The following is a 19,420-nucleotide window of genomic DNA, read 5'->3' on the forward strand; positions in this document are numbered from 1 at the left end:
GTTCAAATGCAGAGAATTTAATGAAGGACTACTTATGGATGTGTGTGGGGGGGTGAAGGGATAGTGAGGCATCCATGGACTCACACCAGTAAGAAAACATTACTCCAAGGACAGAAAGGTCAGGGAGGAAATGAAGTTACTTAAGCACAGAGGGAGCTAGGATTATTAAAAATATGGGCCACCTGGTTGAAGCATTAGTCTTGGAGGGATGCGGCTAGTGCTAAATATACCTGCCAACTCATAGAAATAAAAGGGAAGAAATACTCTTACCTCTCTTTTTGGTATTCTCCAATCTCCTGCCAGTGCTTCCAATCGCTGAACTGAGCTGGGAACCAATCAACAAGGGAAACCAGGAGATGCAGTCCCTGAAGATCAGCCTCAAGTAAGGCAGGGGAAGAGAATACATAGATCTGTGGAGAAGAGTGGTGATGGTGGGAGCTGCCAATAAAGAACCACCAAAAAGGTAACTATTTCACATGTCATCTCATTTTATCCTTGTACAAATGCTATCAGCATTTCCCTGAATTTTATAAATAAGGAAAGTGAGGGTCAAAGATAAGTTGCTTAGTAAATTGCTTAAGCTCACATAGCTAGTAAATAGCCGTGCCAAAGATGAAGCCAGATCTGTCTAATGCGTATTACAGTCCTTCCTCTGCCACACCATATCGTGACTTAAACATTTAGATCTCAGCATGAAAATGAAGAGACTGAAAGTGATAGAGTTGGTATGGGGAGTGAGCACACACAAAACATGCGTTTTTGACATTCTTGAAACAATTTTAAATACATGTTCTTAATAGAATTTATAATAATATGAGATTATTTATTTACAAATTTTTTACTTACTTGAACGTAGGGCTCGTGAGAACAATGATTTTGTTTTTCTTCTTTACTGCCATATTCCTGATGCTAAGATCATTGCACAAAATTTAGTAAATTTTCGAAGAATATTTGTTGAATTAAAAACTAAACAAATGAATAAATGAGTGGGTCAGGATATATGCATGTTCCTTTGGAAAACTAGTAGCATAGAATTGTAGCCTGAAACAATAAAATTTTAAATAACTCTTCATACCATTGAGCATTTCCTGAATATTTCTAGGAAAAAAATATATCAAGTTATATAGGCATCTATTTTCTCATTTAAATATGACAATCATAGTTACAGCTACACTAAACACAATCAGTTCTGTCTTTACTGCAAGTTTTGACCTCTATGATAACAAAATAATATATTGACCACAGTAATCTTTTATTTTATTTTTATTTTTTTATTTTTGAGATGGAGTCTCGCTCTGTCACCCAGGCTTGAGTGCAGTGGCTGGACCTCAGCTCACTGCAAACTCCGCCTCCTGGGTTCACGCCATTCTCCTGCCTCAGCCTCCTGAGTAACTGGGACTACAGGCGGCTGCCACCTCAACCGGCTAGTTTTTTGTATTTTTTAGTAGAGACGGGGTTTCACAGTGTTAGCCAGGATGGTCTTGATCTCCTGACCTCGTGATCCGCCCGTCTCGGCCTCCCAAAGTGCTGGGATTACAGGCTTGAGCCACCGCGCCCGGCCCACAGTAACCTTTTAAACACTTATTAAGAAAGTTATCTAAAAATTATTTCTCTTCTTTAAGATTAAAGGCACTTGCCCCTTCATCTTTTCCTTAGAAAAATATTTCCAGATAAATTACCCTTTTGGGTGCCCTCTTCTGTGAATAGTTCAATTGTTCATTAACTTTCTGAAAATGTTAATACTTGGTAACATAAACTTAATATAGTTCTCCATATGTTTACTGACTTGTCAAGAGCAAAGTGGGGTGATTGCCTTCCTTTTTTAGGAAAATATATCTCTATTAATTAACCTATTTGGGAAATATATCTCTATTAATTAACCTATCAGTAAAACAATTTTCCACTGTAGCCATAGTCTGTTGTTAATTCAAATTGAATATACAAGGAACTAAAAACATTAAGTAATTTTCACAAAAACTACTCTTAAACAAGATTCATTGTGTATAGGTCTACCTGATAGTCTTTTTTTTTTTTTTTTTTTTGAGACGGAGTCTCGCTCTGTCGCCCAGGCTGGAGTGCAGTGGCCGGATCTCAGCTCACTGCAACCTCCGCCTCCTGAGTTCACGCCATTCTCCTGCCTCAGCCTCCCGAGTAGCTGGGACCACAGGCGCCTGCCACCTCGCCCGGCTAATTTTTTTGTATTTTTAGTAGAGACGGGTTTTCACCGTGTTAGCCAGGATGGTCTCGATCTCCTGACCTCGTGATCCGCCCGTCTCGGCCTCCCAAAGTGCTGGGATTACAGGCTTGAGCCACCGCGCCCGGCTACCTGATAGTCTTAAGACCAAATTTTGAATTTAGCCACTGGACAATTTGCAGAAGTGCACCCATTTGTGTTTTGCCCCCCACTTTATCTGTAGCATGTAGCACAGTAACTCATATACAATAATAAAAGGAATAATAATGTTAAACATTTATGAGTGCTTACTTATTTTCCAGGCACAGAATACGTATCAGATTACTGTTTCAGTCACTAGAGTTGGCTCCTGACTAGTTAGTGAGACTTTATCATCACCAGTTTTGGTGACATATCTTAAATTCCAGGTTTAAGATGATAGTAGGAATTAATTGTGATGAACCCATTCGTTTCCTTGTAATGTCTTTTAAGGCTCACTTGGGACTGAATAGAGACCTCAGATTCTAGTCTATTTGATCTGCATAGACTCACAATGAGTATTATCAGAGCTGTTTCATCCCATTTACTTAGCACTCACTTTTTGTTACATTTTCCTTTTCTAATTTCTAATTTTTTTAGGTAACTTTTTGTATAACTTTCCTTATTCCATGCCTAAACCATGGAATAAGAGTTAGAGAGAATAAAGGAAAATCACTGCAATATCCAAGGATGTACTGGGGTTTGGAAAGTATAATTATGTTTGATGAATACAAGAGAAAGACAAATGTTTCTGAGAATGCTGGCCTATCTGTATGAATGGCTATGAAATACTATGTGTTCATTTGTAATTGGCATTATTACATGAGGTTGATAAAATGCGTACAGATCATTTTCTAAAATACAACATTTTCTTAAATACAACATTTATTTTTAATGGAACCTATTGTATAACATAACACTCGTGGCAAGTCACATCACATTTAATGTGCAGCCTGAGGTGGAGTCCAGAAACAATGGAATATTTTACCTTCCATTGGTCACTATAGATTCAGTAATTTTTCTCAATTCTCCCTCCTGCCATGCGTCTGGTAGTGCGTGACCATGAGTGGAGATTTCTCTATTCCAAGGATGTTGGGTTTGGCCACATGAAGTTTTTGGCCAATGAATATGGAATTCTGAGCCAAGATCTTAAGAGACATCCTAGGTTTTTGCTTGCCTCCTTGGTCTTCTGTGAACCACTGTGAAGAGAACATGACTTGGATAGCTCCTGGTCTAGGGGTATGTGGAGACATACAAAGCCCATTTGTAGTTAACCTGAAGGCTGGGATGAAGCACAGTCAACTCATAGCCTGCAGCAGAACCATCCCAAACAAACCATAGACCTGTAGAAGAGGAAATAAACATTTGTGGTTCCAGTGCACTGAACTTTTGAGTGGTTTGTTATGTAGTATCATAGTAGCTATAGCTGATTAATACAGTTACATTGAATTGGGGGAAATTTTCAAAAGAAAGGATAAGAGCAAACAAAGTTGAAGATGATGTCAGGAAAGGAGCACAAGAGAGAACTCCTCTTTTTAACAGCTAAGAGAGGAATGAAAGTTATTAAAAAGAATCAAAGTTCCTTTTGCCTTCAATTCCTGGCCTCCTCTCAAGCACTGGATTGAATTAATTGTTAACCCCATATTAAAATTTCAGTTTTTAGGGTGCCCACTAATGTGAGTAGTGAATAAAAATATCTGGTAGCAAAGGAACAGTCTAATTTTCTTAACTAAGAATACACTGGTAGATAAAGGGTAAGCACAGATGGGCTGTATATTTTAGCCTGCCTGAGTCAGAATTTCCAGTGAAATTCTGTGTGCCTCTTAATTAGGTTTAAATGTTAAACATTTAAACCTACAAATGGTCCATTGGTAGAGTACAGTATATCTGCTTTTGATATCACAATCATATGTCATGGAAAAGATAATTGGGACTTGGGGAAGAAAAGGACAACATTCTTAGGAAAAAAGTTCTGAAACATGATGTGAGTTGAAGCTTCCTTTGAGTATGTCTTTGCTACCATCATATTAGGAGAAGCTGAATGGAAAAACTGATCCATTGTTTTTAAAACTGGGAAATTAGAAAGTTACTCTTCAATGCTTTTATGAATATATAACTAATGAGAAAGAAATTCAGTTACATTCTTTAACTGCTACCCCTCCCCCCACATGAGTGATGTCTCTAATTCAGCATGACCCACTGTCAGCTCAGGAAATTTCCATCCTGAGATTTTCCTAGCAGAGTCAAAATCAGTCACCGTCACAAACAGATAAAAAATGTTTTAAATGAGAGTGCTTGAAACTGCATTTAAATTCTATCTTGAAAAGTTGCAAAGTGCTTGGTTAATAATTTTCCATAGTATCATTTTTAAACTATTTTGGCATGTTCTATAAACAGTACATACGTTTACTGTTCACATAGTTTAAAAAAGGTCTTATATTTCTTGGAACGGAGTATCTTTGAGAAAACAGAAATTCATCCCAGTCCACTGACATTATCCAGCTCATTATGGGTGACAGACAGGTTTGGGTAGACCTTGGCCTGGCAGTAGATTGGAATGAAAGAGGAATTTGGAACAGGTTGGTCTCTCAGGCAAAATAATGGTATGGGTTCCAGGTGGAAGAAACATTGTTTGGGTTTTGGGAAAGCCTCCATCCCTTTTCCCCAGCTGTTTAACAACACATTCTGCAAAGATGTTATTTCTGTACTATTCTAGGCCTACTGTTAAGAGAGTCCCAAGATTCATCCATGTTCCCTTTATTTTTTCCCCTAAATTTTGTAAGGCTGTTTAGGAAAGCTCAGTGAAGAGGCAGAAACAACACATTTAGGAGACAGAGTCATAAAGAGGTAAGGATTCATAATCTGGTCAGTTATTAATTACATAGTGAGTAGACTAAGAAACAAGTAGCAAACTTGTTTCTACTTGTTAAACAAAGTTGAGAGCTTGTTTCAATTTTCTATCACTGGGATAAAGGAAACAAGACGGAAGAGGAAGGAGTTCATAGACAACCCAAATCACAATTAAAGCAAAAATAGTCAAATGGATTTGATCAAAACATTTATTTAGGCAATATTAAACATTTGGGAACAAAAGTATGATTCTGTAGGCATCATTAAAAAATGTAAAAATAATATAATTTTAGTTCACAAAGACCTTAAATTTCAAATAAACTTTCATAAATCATGAACAAAAAGATTTTCTGTTAGTCTGACCTGTTTACATGTAATAAATTTATCTTTTGTCAATTATTGGAGTAGGAGCTGTGCAAGGCAAAATTAAAGCTCAGGCGCCCTTCCTTTCCTCACTTAATTCCTCCAGTTTCACAGCCAACATAATGGCTTTATCTGGATTGAGAGCTGACCCTATAATTCACTCTCAGAAGATAGACCTAAGCCAGGATTAGATTAGAGCTGGGACTGACTTCACCTTCTCACCACCTACAGCACCGAGTGCAGGATCCAGTATGTAGCAAAGGCTTCATCAATATTTGTTGTACGAAAACATGAACAAGAGACTGTTAGCCAGGAGAGGAGTGTTGATGTTTAACGGGCTCAGTTCTCAACACCTCTCTATTCTGTTTGGCTTATGAACTAACTGAGAAGTAGGATAACAGAATAAGTCAGATGGAAAACAAAATAATTCCCAATGAAGCTAATAAAATAGAATATGGTTTAAATGTATGGGCAAGTGAACTTCCAAATACTGATCCTCAGAACTAGATAAACTTACCTACCCAGTTACAAAATGTACTGGATTGCCAGATGCCTTCTCCCCAAAATAAATGGGGATAGAAATAGACTAGTTTATATGTATCTGGTTTCTTTTAGATTTACCCATCAGATTGAATGCTATGTCTTTTTGAAGAGAAATAAATGAAGGAGTAGAGAGAGGCTAAGAACATCACACTGGTGGGATTCCTCCACATAGAAGACAACATTAAGAATGCTGGAGAGCCATCCCCTCACCTCCCAACAGGGAGGACTGTTACAGTCAATAGTTGAGAGCAGGGAGCACTTTGTTACACAAAGTAGTGTCCTCTGGTTACTTTTAGTTTCAGGCATTAAATCTCTCTCTTGCTCTTTTTTTTTTTTTTTTTTTTTTTTTTTGGTCGACTTTGGGTAATTAGGAAAAATCTTAAAAGTTCCCAAATGTGTTGTCTCACTGTTTGTCTTCACCATTAGCATTAATCAGCCCCCAGATAATGAAATTGACTCCAACTTCCAAAATTATCCCTTAAGCATGGAGACAAATTCTGTGTCCACCATTATGGAGGTGTTACCGAATGAGGCCACTAATAAAATTACACATGAATCATGTGAAAACTTCAATGCTAATTTTGAGTATATTAAAGCTGTTTGGGGATTTGTGAAATATGGTATACTATAGGAAGCTTTTTTTGTTAATTCTGTATATAATAGTATTTTAATACCACAAAACACGCCCAGGAAAATCTTCAAAACAGTCCAATAGGGCCAAATGCGGTAGCTCACACCTATAATCCCAGCACCTTGGGAGGCCAAAACAGGAGGATTGGTTGAGCCCAGGAGTTCAAGACCAAGACTGGGTGACATAGTGAGACCTTGTCTGTCCAACAAGTAAGAAGAAGAGAAGAAAAGAAGAAGGAAGAAGAAGAAGAAGAAGAAGAAGAAGAAGAAGAAGAAGAAAAGAAGAAAGAAGAAGAAGAAGAAGAAGAGAAGAAGAAGAAGAAAGAAGAAGAAAGAAGAGAAGAGAAGAAGAAAGAAGAAGAAGAAAGAAGAAGAAGAAGAAGAAGAAGAACGAAGAAGAAGAAGAAGAAGAAGAAGAGAGAAGAAGAAGAAGAAAGAAGAAGAAGAGAAGAAGAAGAAGAAAAGAGAAGAAGAGAAGAAAGAAGAAGAAAGAAGAAGAAGAGAACAGAAGAAGAAGAAGAAGAAGAAGAAGAAGAAGAAGAGAAGAAGAAGAAAGAAGAAGAAGAAGAAGAAAGAAGAAGAAGAAGAAGAAGAGAGAAGAAGAAGAAGAAGAAGAAGAAGAAGAAGAAGAAGAAGAAGAAGAAGAAGAAGAGAAGAGAAGAGAAGAAGAAGAAGAAGAAGAGAAGAAGAAAATAGCTGGGTTGGTGGTGTGTGCCTGTAGTCCCAGCTACTCAGGAGTCAAGGGGAAAAGGTCCTTGAGCCCAGGATTCAAGGCTACAGAGATAGCACAACTGCCCTCTAACCTGGATGACAGAGTGAGCGTCTGTCTCGAAAACAAAAACAAAAATGTAAATATGGATTTGTATTTGAGTCCCAAGAAAAACAGAACCCCATAAAGATCCAACTTTAACTGATTTTAAGGTAAAAAGTCTTAGAAACTACCAAGCAGCACATGGTTCCCCTCAGAATATAACTGAGTCTGGTCAGCCAGAAATTCACCTTTGAACTGTCGAATGGTTTAAAAGTCAGCGAGAACATGATCAATATTATTAAATTATACTCAAGAAAAGTTTTATCCTATTTCATTTTTTATAGTCAAATTTTTTCTGTTTCCATTTATTTTAAAGCAGCTTAAAGTGTATTTCAAATACTGACAAACGATTGAAAGTTGTCAAACAAATGAGATTATGTAGATATACTGAAAGGATTACAAAGTTGTACCTGTCTGGGAAGTCTGGGAAACTTAGAAACCAAATAGGAAAGGTTTAAAAGAGGAAAGCAAAAAAAAAAAAAAAAAAAAAAGGAAATAACCCAGGCCTAAATTAAGTTTGCCATGGAATTGTTTTCTTCTTGAATTAAAGCCAAGTCAGTGGACACTTTTAATAAAAATCACATATTTGATAAAAACTTATGACTAATTCTGTCTCTATTTTTAGCTATATTTCTTATGGAAAAAACATTAAAAAAATCATGTAGGTACTTTTTGAGTTCATCTACTATGAATTAGTTCTGATTTCATATGGGTTAATTACAAACAGATATTTCTTAATAGTTTAGACCACCTCTTCCTTGAACTCTTTTTCTATGATATTTTCATAAAGAGGGCATAATAGCCTCTTAAGATTTTATATGTCCTTATAAATTTGTAGTATTATATTATCAAATAGCATATAATTTTGTACAATCTTCCTTTACAAAATAATTTTAAAGAAAGGTTTCATGGAGAATCACATAAATATAAAAATACAGAAAATGATACAGAAATAAAGCTTCTACATTGCTGTGCTTCCTTATCTTTTCAATTTCTTTCAACTCTTGTTTTTCCAACAATCTGCTTATGACTCTTTGTCCAACCTCCCAGTGTGCATTGCCTCAGAAAGCTTCTACTCCAATCCAATGCTTTCCACACACTACATTTTGGACTTACATGTTCTCCTCTCACTTGTGGTTCAATCCTAATTTTGTATTTCCTAGAACTTTTTTTTTTTTGAAGAAGCCATGTAAGTGACTAAAATACAATAGTTTTAAACAAATATCATTTCTTCTCCCTCAGACTGCCTTTCCCTTCTAATGTTGGGCAGCAGCTGGGGCACTACGTCTATCTGCCTCTCAAGCCAGGAACTTTGCCGTCATACTTTTTCCTCCACCTTTCCTCACTTACATCCGTTCTTCTCATTACACCCTAGTTTGTCATCAAACCACCAAGGTTTTTTGTAGTGAAGTGTTTTCCCCTATGATATAGTACTCTGTTACACCATATCTTCTACAGTGGGATGCACAAAAAGACAGTTTATGGTACAAATATTAATTCCAATCATATAGAGATAATTCTGGGTTACTGTAGTAATTGAGCTACAGAAATTTTGGTCTCATTACTCTTTAGGTTGGTAAAGTTTGAAGGTAGACATAACCACCTGGTGCCAAAATAACAATCCCAACTATGGATTATTAGCAGCCTAATAAAAATAGAACACTACACATTTCTTTAAGATTTAGGGATACAAAATTATCAATTAATATACCTAAAATATTTGAACCCCTTCCACAGCAAACACTTACTTTTGTATTCCTTAAAAGAACTCTCAAGGTGCTATCACTTCTTCTGGCTTCTGGGACTGCTTATGTAGTTTCGGGGCAGCACAGCTTCTGATACTCTGAGTAACAAGTTATTGGTACCTAAGATTCTTTAACCCTGGTGGTACTGTGACACAAATACGGTGATATTGGCTGTTCACACTCCTTCCTATAACTTCTCATTCCTTTTCCTGCTTGCTAGTTGATTTAAGAGCCAGCCATCTTATGAGACAGCTTTAAATTCAACCTTGACTAGAAGCAGAGGGATGGATAAAATATAGATTTCAAGACCCTTTCATTCCTAGAAATTTTGCTTATTTATTTCTTAAAAAATTATTTGGTAAGTAAGTGCAGTGATTCTGTGTTGATGGGTGCAAGAAAAATGTCATCGCATTAACTTTTGTCATTACGCAAAGAGAAGATAGCTCTATATTATTTGTATATATAGATATATATTTAGTTTATATATTTGCAGTTTTTCCTTTCCTTTGAATACCATTTCTTTGTTAAATAATATAAAAACTTCACCAAAATTGCAGCAGGTTAATAAACAGAATTGTAATTTAGTTCATTGAAAGATACACAGATGAGTTTAATCAAAATTCATACCTATCTTACTAACTGAACTCGTTAATCAGCTAACAGTGTAGTAATTAGTAGTAATTAGCTATCAGCCTCTTTTTTATGGTCATTTTACTAATTAAAATGTTAGCTTTGATTTGAAGCATAGGAAATATAAATTGAAAATTACTTATTCTAACTACAGATTACAGTGAATTACAGTCACCAATACATTATTGGTTTGTTTGTTAAAATTTCTGTGAGATGACATGTCCAAGTCTTGTGGGTCTTGTGGATATTTCTATCTTAAAGGTGAATGGATATTTTGCAAGACTTAAAGTAAAATTACATATCAAGTAAGTGTTAGATCAAATGGAAGAATTAACCATACATTTATGTTACCGCCATACCATTTAAGAAAAATAAAAGGAATGTTTTTATTCAAACCTGTAGATTACTCCTGTCATCTCACTGAATATCTTAAAAGCGTCAAAACAAAACTTCATTTCATTGCAAAGAAGATCTAAGACATTAAGATGTATTTGTTTTAAGTAATCAACTTTTCTGTCTCCAACACAATAATGAACAAAGTGGTGAAAAGATGCAGTGGAGGGATTGTTGTCCCTCTGTTACTTTGATCAGTGTAATCAATATGTTTATAAACATGTACAGGAAACTGGAAAGAGAATAGAAGGAAAAAACAAGAAAATGTGTTTGTACTGTTCATTCAGGCCCCTATAGCTGTGTGATCCAGGGATTACTATCAGTAGGATTTCCAAGGGCCCTTTTTCCTTATTTATCTGAAAGACTGTTGTCATACAAATAACACTCATGAAGGGACCTCCTAGAGATTGTTTCATTAATCTTTCATGCTCAAGGCAAACCTACATACAAATGCTCATATGAGACAAAGGAATTCTTTTTATGGAGAATTCCACAGCCGCCACGAACACCCCATTCCACTGTTTAACAACGATCATGAAGTTCTGTTTTATTCTATAAAGTTATTCTTTGTCTCGACTTTGTGCTCTGACGAGATTGAGAACATCTGGTCCTCATTCCTAATATAATGACATTTCCTGCTCCAGTGTTCCTCTTTAAATCATCCTCAACCTTCTCTTCTTTAGGCTAAATTCCAGGTCTGCTCACTCTTCTCCAGAGTCATATATGCCAAGCTTTTCGGTATGATTGCCATCCTAATTCGTAAAAAGCCACTGTCCTTTAGCCCAGAACCGGTCCCTTCGCTGAGAGGACCAGAACTTCCCACCTGATTCCTGCTGAGCATTATTACATGACCACCTTCCACATCTCTGTATGCTCATTACCTTCATTTACGTTCTCAAACATGCTCGAGGAAAAGAAACTATTTTATTTCAGGAAGAGACATTTCTTTCCATCAACATGCTTTCCTTCTCTGTCCCAAGGGAAGATTGCAGATCACACTTGAGCTTTGGGAGTCAAGTGGCAGACAGCTGTGGCTTCAGCTTCCGGCGGTCACACAACTCCAGAGGGACTGGAAGGTCAAGGGAAGCATGTAGAACCGCAGGCTGTTCACGTGGCTTGGAGGAGGAGATGACCAACCCTTAATAAAACACCGTCTGCCGGACATGCCATTGGGACTGGCATGCTAATTGAAAACAGCAGGCGTGGCTCTGCAGCTCTTTGACTTTAGCACACGGCTTAGCATAACTTTTCCTTCCACAGGAAAGGCAGTCCTCGGCCAGTAAAGCTGTGTTTCCTAAAAAAAAGAAAAAAATCCGAACAAACCACTGCTCTAGTAGAAGATAAAGAAACCTTCCTCTTTATTTTCTTTTTTAGGAAGTTCCATCTTATTTAATTAATTTATGTTATTTTATTTTTTCAACTGGGCCAAAGCTTGACACTGCTGCCCACAAATATTTTATCAAATTAGGATGGAAACTATCTATTAATCAAATTCATTTTTTCAAGATTATGAGTGCCCTGTTATTTTTACAATTTATTTTTCTTTTTTTCTACATCAAAGTAACATGGGCAAATAGTTCAGTAGGTTTGTATTATTTTTATGGAATAGCAATAAAGTGCCTACCTCTCCCAACCCCAGTTTTCTTTCCTGCAAGCAACTACTTTATTCTCTTTTAGCTATTTCCTTTATTACTTACCTCTGTTCCTTTAAATAATATGCTTAGTGTTAGTTTTGTTTTTTAATTTAAAGCAATACATATTGACTTTCTACTATGGAAAATTAACATTTAACTTCTGTCACTCTACCTCTTTCTCATTCATTTTTTGTTTCCCTAGCCTCTCAATATAATTATATCATAATTTTGGTTAAATAGGTGGTAAGTATTCACATTATTAAAAATAGCATATATATGTATAATGCTATTTACCAATGAGCTATATAGGATAAATGATTATTCTTCACCATTTGCATAGCATTTTATTTTCCCTAGAATTATAAATTTTTCTCGTTTTTTTCTATTATTTAGTTTTCTATATATTTATTATGAATTCATTTTTAAACTCTCACAAGTTACCTGTATCTCCTTTTTAAATGTTTAAATATCAAGTGTTTTAACAGTTCTTTCTTGTGGCTATATTTCTTCTTAAGCCTTTCTTGCATGCTAACTTCTTTGTCTTTAAATTGATATATCATACATGTACCTAGTCTTCTAGAGTTTTTTGATCTGCTGTAATCTGGACTAGTTTCTCTCAAGGCCTGGTCCATAGCCGTCATCATGTTCTTTCCCTTGACCATTATACTGAGAATTCCATTTGCTTCCCTCTTGAGTGGATCCACTGTTTTCTAGATTCTCTCTCCTTTATATGGATTTATTCTCTTATTTTGGTGAAAGACATCTTCTCAATCATTTCTTGAGAAGGTATATGTGAGTGATGTATTATTTTAGATGTTTCAAGTTTGAAAATATCTTCATATTGTCACATTTAATAAATCAATAATTTGGTTGAGTTTAGAATTCTAGATTGGTATTATCGTCACTCAGAATTTTGACAACTTTCCTCCATTGACGTCTAGTTTCTGGTGTTGCTGCTGAGAAGTCGAAAGCCATTCTGATTCTGGATCCTTCTTAAGTAATTTATTTTGTTTTCTTTCTGGATGCATACAGAATCTTCTTTTTATCCATGATGTTCTGAATTCCACAATGGTGTGCTTTGGTGGAGTTCAACATCAGGACTGTGCTGAGCACTTATTGGGCCCTTTCAATTTTGTGATATTATCTTAGATTATTAATTATTATTATGTGACTTTTTCCTCTCATTTCTCTGTTCTGTCTTTGCTGATATTTTGTTTTCAAATGTTGAAATTCCTGCATCACTATTCTAATTCTCAATTATCTCTTTTAAAATTTCTATTTATTTTACCTTTCTACTTCCTGGAGTCTTCCACCCCCATCCTTATTTTTCATTCCTTATACTAGAGTTTAAATTGTAACAGTAATATATTTTAGTTTCAGAAAAATTATTTTGTTTTTTGGATTATTTTAAGGTAGAAACCATCTATTCATCCATGTTCTATTTGACACAACCTTATTCTTGTTTCATAAATGCTGCATTTTCTCATATTGCTAATGGGAGTAATAATTCTCTTATTTTAAACTCTCAAGTCTCTCTATAGACTCTGGATCTTCCATTTGTTTTTATTCTGTCTCCTTTGTAATATTTATGAGTTTTGCGCTAGCAGATTTATTCAAATGTTGACAATCATCAACTGCTCTTAAATAGTAAAGATTATGACACAAATCAATTGATTAGAAACTTAATTCTCCCCGTGTGCTTCACTCTTCATGTGTTCTGGCTGAGGTATTTCACTGAGGGAAGCCTGGATATCATTAACGGGACTTTTCTCTTGAGCTGACCAAATTCCCTGGATAGTAACTCTACAATCTTATGTTTGGGAGGCAGTAATCTGTTGCTAGTATTCTGGAAATCAAGCAGCAGAAGAAAACTGGGACTTCAACACTGAATATTAAAACTTTCCTTGAATTCTCCCCTTCCCTGTAAAAATTCCTAAATCTCATCATTTCTTAGTATCCCACAGAGCTGTCTACTTTATCTTCTGCAGAGGAAAAACATCCTGTATTAAGGTAAAATGGGAGAAGGGCAGTTACACAGGGTGAGGGAGAGGCTCTAGAAGGTATAACTGTTTCTTAAATTTTCAAACAAGTCTCTTTGCAGCCTTACCTTCAATGCACTTTCACAGATACCTAATGCCATTTTACCAAGTTATTTGGGTACTATGGTGTAACTGGTTTCTTCTTAGTTTTCTCAGCTATCGTCTTAAGATTCTGTTTTCTGTCTTATAATGTCAGTTATCACTTATTCAGTTCTTGAGCTTTCTACATTTTATTAATCTTATATCATTTCTAGTCCCCTTTGACTTAGGTTTCATTTAGTAAGCTCTATTTTATTTTAGAGAAATTTTGAATGAGTGAAGGAAAATCTGTATGCTCAATATGCCATCTTCAACTGGAAGTCACTTGGTTACCATTCATTCTTTCACTTAGTCTTTTAAAAAGTCTAAACCGGTGATATAAATGAGCAGATCACACAGGCCTACTCATACACGAGACATTAATCCATAGACACTGTTACTATCTATTGCATTACATCTACTTGATTCGCAGATGTATTTTGTCTCTAGTTTTGCAGATATTTTGGCTTGTAATCTGTAATCTCTCACTGTAGACAGAAGTGGCTTTGGATTCCAGCCTTACAATTTACTAGACACTTGACTTTTGACAATTAACCTCATCTCCCTGCATTTCAATCTCTTCATCTCTAAATGGGGATAAAATAATTTTCATGTATGACTATTGCAAGAATAGCTATGTTGTATGCAAAGTTTGTGGGATGCAGCCATTATAATTACTTCATGATTTTTCAAACATTGTTTTTCTAAACTTTTCCTTTCTCAAAAATACCCAAAATGATTAGATAGCTCTGTTTACCCTGTTTTGAGCTACAGCTATGACTTTTGATCAAAATCAAATCAATATAAAATGGATATTGATTGTAAGTGATATATTCTGACCTCAAAAATTTGAGGTAGAAATATATACGTTATGGTAGTTGTTTTAGAGTTATTCATCAGAACTATATTTCTTAGTAATTCACTTCTTTAAAAGCTATGTGTTTTTTCAAGGTTTTTACCATAGCTAAACTACGTATTTTCTTCTGTAACATGAGGATAATGATATCTTCTTCACATGGTTTTGTTGAATGAAATGGGATAATCTGTATAAAGTGCCTAGTACTGTGCTTGGCCTCAAGGATGTGCCCATTAAATAGTATCAGAGAAGAAACCCTGAATAACAGCAATCACATGCTAATATAAGGAAAATTTTTATTCAAATATAGACAGTTATTAAATAACCATCTGTCACATTCAATTCCAGGATAATCTAAGAAGTCTCTCTCGCTGTCACTGGTAAAATTTACTCCTTGAAAAAATACCTCTTTCTAACACAAATGTTTTTGTCTAGAGATATTTAGAAGGATTCAATAATACTTTCAAAATGTAAGATTATTCTTTAATGCAGCAGTTCTACTTCTAGCATAGAAGAAGTAGACATACATGTGTGTATGTGTATATAGATATACCTCCTATATAGATATACATGTGTGTATGTGTATATATACACATATATGTATATTCATATATGCTTATATATAATTAGAAAGTCTGAGAAAACACATCAAATAATTAAACATACATCAAATAGTTATCTCTGGGAACAGGTGAGTAAAGGGCAACATTCACGTTTTATTTTGTCTCTTCATTGCTTGAAGTTTTATAGAGAGATATTCTCTTTGTATTTTTTCATAATCAGCAAAACGTAGTTAAATAATAAGGTTTAAAGTTCTTTGTGGAGTCAACTAGAATCTACACAGGCATACTGAATTATATTTAGTACAGAGGGTCCCTGACTTACAATAGTTCAGTTTATGTTTTTTTTTTTTTTTTTTACTTTAGGGTGGGTTTATCAGGACATGACCCCATCATAAGTTGAGGAGCATCTGTAAAGCAAAGCCCTCTGAAGATTTTGCAGTATTTGAGCATCATTGTAATTTCTTCTTGCTCATTTATTAAGTATCTCATCACTGTAGTTCTCTCACTTTCTTCTGTAGTTTCTCTGAACCCTTTACTATTGGGGAAAGGACAATGTTGTTTAAATACTATACCGTATTATTAGTCACATTGTACTATGGTCTGTTGAAGGAATTGAATATCACGTGATTCCATTTTTAATTTTTTAGAATAAGACAACAGATGTAGGAGTAATATCTGTATTTTATTGAACTTTATGATAATATGGCAATTAAGCTATTTTAAAAACGGCTTGGCTCTGCCACTACAGATAGCTAAAAGTTCAGGATAATATGTAATAAAATTTAAAAAATATATAAACTGGTTTCAAGTGAAAGGAAAATTCTAAGTTGGTAAATACAAAAAAAGAGAACTCAAAGCCAGGTCAGGCTGTGGGGGCAGCTGAGACTGTGTAAACCACAGAGGCTATGGATACAGATATCGAATTTAAGGTCTGGGAGATAGGCTATTAATCCCCAGTTGGGAGGAGGAAAAGGTCGTAAATCTGCAAGCTTTGAAGTCTGAGTGGAAAGAAGTCTTCACATTCTTGCTTAAAATTCTACAGTCCCTTACTGTAACAATCAGAATTAAGTCCACATTAGCATGGCTTACAAAACCCTTAATCTGAGAATTTTCTGTGAAATTTCCAGCCTCAGCTCTTTCCATCTGGTGCCTGAAACATATATACTGTCTTAATCAACTATGTACACAGCCACAAATAGGCTATACACTCTTTCTTTTCCATATGAAAACTTTTTATTATTATTATTATCATACTTTAAGTTCTGGGATACATGTGCAGAATGTGCAGGTTTGTTACACAGGTGTACATGTGCCTTTGTGGTTTGTTGCACCCATCAACCCATCATGTACATTAGGCATTTCTCCCTAATGCTAACCCTCCCCTAGACCCCCACCCTCCAAAAGGCCCTGGCGTGTGATATTCCCCTCCCTGTGTCTATTTGTTCTCACTGTTCAACTCCTACTTTTGAGGGAGAGCATGCACTGTTTGGTTTTCCATTCCTGGGTTAGTTTACTGAGAATGATGGTTTTCAGCTTCATCCATGTCCCTGCAAAGGACATGAACTCATCCTTTTTTATGGCTGTATAGTATTCCATGGTGTATATGTGCCACATTTTCTTTATCTAGTCTATCATTGATGGACATTTGGTTGGTTCCAAGTCTTTGCTATAGTGAACAGTGCCACAATAAACATATGTGTGCATGTGTCTTTATAGTAGAATGATTTATAATCCTTTGAGTATATACCCAGTAATGGGATTGCTGGATATATTCCTAGATCCTTGAGGAATCACCACACTGTCTTCCACAATGGTTGAACTAATTCACGCTCCCACCAACAGTGTAAAAGTGTTCCTATTTCTCCACATCCTCTCTAGCATCTGTTTCCTGACTTTTGAATGATCACCATTCTAACTGGCATGAGATGGTATCTCATTGTGGTTTTGATTTGCATTTCTCTAATAACCAGTGATGATGAACGAACTTTTTTTCATGTTTGTTGGCCACATAAATATCTTTTTTTGAGAAGTGTCTGTTCATATCCTTCGCCCACTTTTTGATGGAGTGGTTTGTTTTTTTCTTGTAAATTTGTTTAAGTTCCTTGTAGATTCTGGATGTTAGACCTTTGTCAGATGGATAGATTGCAAAAATTTTCTCTCATGCTGTAGGATGCCTGTTCACTATAATGATAGTTTCTTTTGCTGTGCAGAAGTTCTTTAGTTTAATTATATCCCATTTATCAACTTTGGCCTTTGTTGCCATTGCGTTCTGTGTTTTAGTCATGAAGTCTTTGCCCATGCCTATGTCCTGAATGGTATTATCTAGGTTTTCTTCTAGGGTTTTTATGGTTTTAGGTCTTATGTTTAAGTCTTTAATCCATGTTGAGTTATTTTTTTCTATAACGTGTAAGGAAAGGGTCTGGTTTTGGTTTTCTGCATATGGCTAGCCAGTTTTCCCACCACCATTATGAAACAGGGAATCGTTTCCCCATTGCTTGCTTTTCTCAGGTTTTCCAAAGATCAGTTGGTTGTAGATGTGTGGTGTTATTTCTGAGGCCTCTATTCTGTTCCACTGGTCTATATATCTGTTTTGGTACCAGTACCATGCTATTTTGATTACTGTAGCCTTGTAGTATAGTTTGAAGTCAGGTAGTGTGATGCCTCCAGCTTTGTTCTTTTTGCTTTCGCATTGTCTTGGCTATACAGGCTCTTTTTTGGTTCCATGTCAAATTTAAAGTAGTTCTTCCTAATTCTGTGAAGAAAGTCAATGGTAGCTTAATGGGGATAGCATTGAATCTATAAATTACTTTGGGCAGTATGGCCATTTTCATAATATTGACTTTGCCCATCCATAAGCATGGAATGTTTTTCTATTTGTGGCCTCTCTTATTTCCTTGAGAAGTGCTTTGTAGTTCTCCTTGAAGAGGTCCTTCATATCCCTTGTAAATTGTATTTCTAGGTATTTTATTCTCTTTATAGCAATTGTGAATGAGAGTTCACTCATGATTTGGCTCTCTGTCTATTATTGGTATGTGGGAATGCTTGTGATTTTTGCACCTTGATTTTGTATGCTGAGACTGTGCTGAAGTTGCTTATCAGCTTAAGGAGATTTTGGGCTGAGACGATGGGTGTTTCTAAATAGACAATTATGTCATCTGCAAACAGAGACAATTTGACTTCCTCTCTTCCTATTTGAATACTCTTTATTTCTTTCTCTTCCAATACCATGTTGAATAGGAGTGGAAAGAGAGGGCATCCTTGTCTTGTGCCAGTTTTCAAAGGGAATCCTTCCAGCTTTTGCCCATTCAGTATGATATTGGCTTTGGGTTTGTCATAGACAGCTCTTATTATTTTGAGACATGTTCTATCAATAGCTAGTTTATTGAGAGTTTTTTTTTTTTTTTTTTTGAGACAGAGTCTCGCTCTGTCACCCAGGCTGGAGTACAGTGGCCGGATCTCAGGTCACTGCAAGCTCCGCCTCCCAGGTTTACGCCATTCTCCTGCCTCAGCCTCCAGAGTAGCTGGGACTACAGGCGCCCGCCACCTCGCCTGGCTAGTTTTTTGTATTTTTAGTAGAGACGGAGTTTCACTGTGTTAGCCAGGATGTTCTCGATCTCCTGACCTCGTGATCCGCCCGTCTCGGCCTCCCAAAGTGCTGGGATTATAGGCTTGAGCCACCACGCCCGGCAAGAATTTTTAGCATGAAGGGATATTGAATTTTATTGAAGGCCTTTTCTGCATCTATTGAGATAATCATGTGGTGTTTGTCATTGGTTCTGTTTATGCGATGGGTTATGTTAATTGATTTGCCTATGTTAAACCACCCTTGCATCCCAGGGATGAAGCAGACTCGATTGTGGTGGATAAGCTTTTCGATGTGCTGCTGGATTCTATTTACCTGTATTTTATTGAGGATTTTTGCATCGATGTTCATCAGGGATATCGGCCTGAAATTTTCTTTTTGTGTGTGTGTCTCTGCCAGGTTTTGATATCAGGATAATGCTGGCCTCATAAAATGAGTTATTTTTCTATTGTTTGGAATAGTTTCAGAAGGAATGGTTGTTGTGGGAAGT

General features: G+C 36.0%; 1 long non-coding RNA gene across 1 annotated transcript in view; it reads left to right on the forward strand.

Annotated features, from left to right (window-relative positions):
- The first annotated feature begins 308 nt into the window (after nucleotides 1-308).
- The window catches only part of LOC117097007, a 49,236-nt gene continuing 30,124 nt past the window's right edge, over nucleotides 309-19,420 (forward strand). The window contains exon 1 of the long non-coding RNA XR_004442763.1: nucleotides 309-463. This is a non-coding gene — a long non-coding RNA (uncharacterized LOC117097007). The remainder of the gene's footprint in view (nucleotides 464-19,420) is intronic.

This window comes from Trachypithecus francoisi, unplaced genomic scaffold (assembly GCF_009764315.1).
Source record: "Trachypithecus francoisi isolate TF-2019V2 unplaced genomic scaffold, Tfra_2.0 Lachesis_group15, whole genome shotgun sequence".
In the NCBI taxonomy this organism is placed as follows: Eukaryota; Metazoa; Chordata; class Mammalia; order Primates; family Cercopithecidae; genus Trachypithecus; species Trachypithecus francoisi.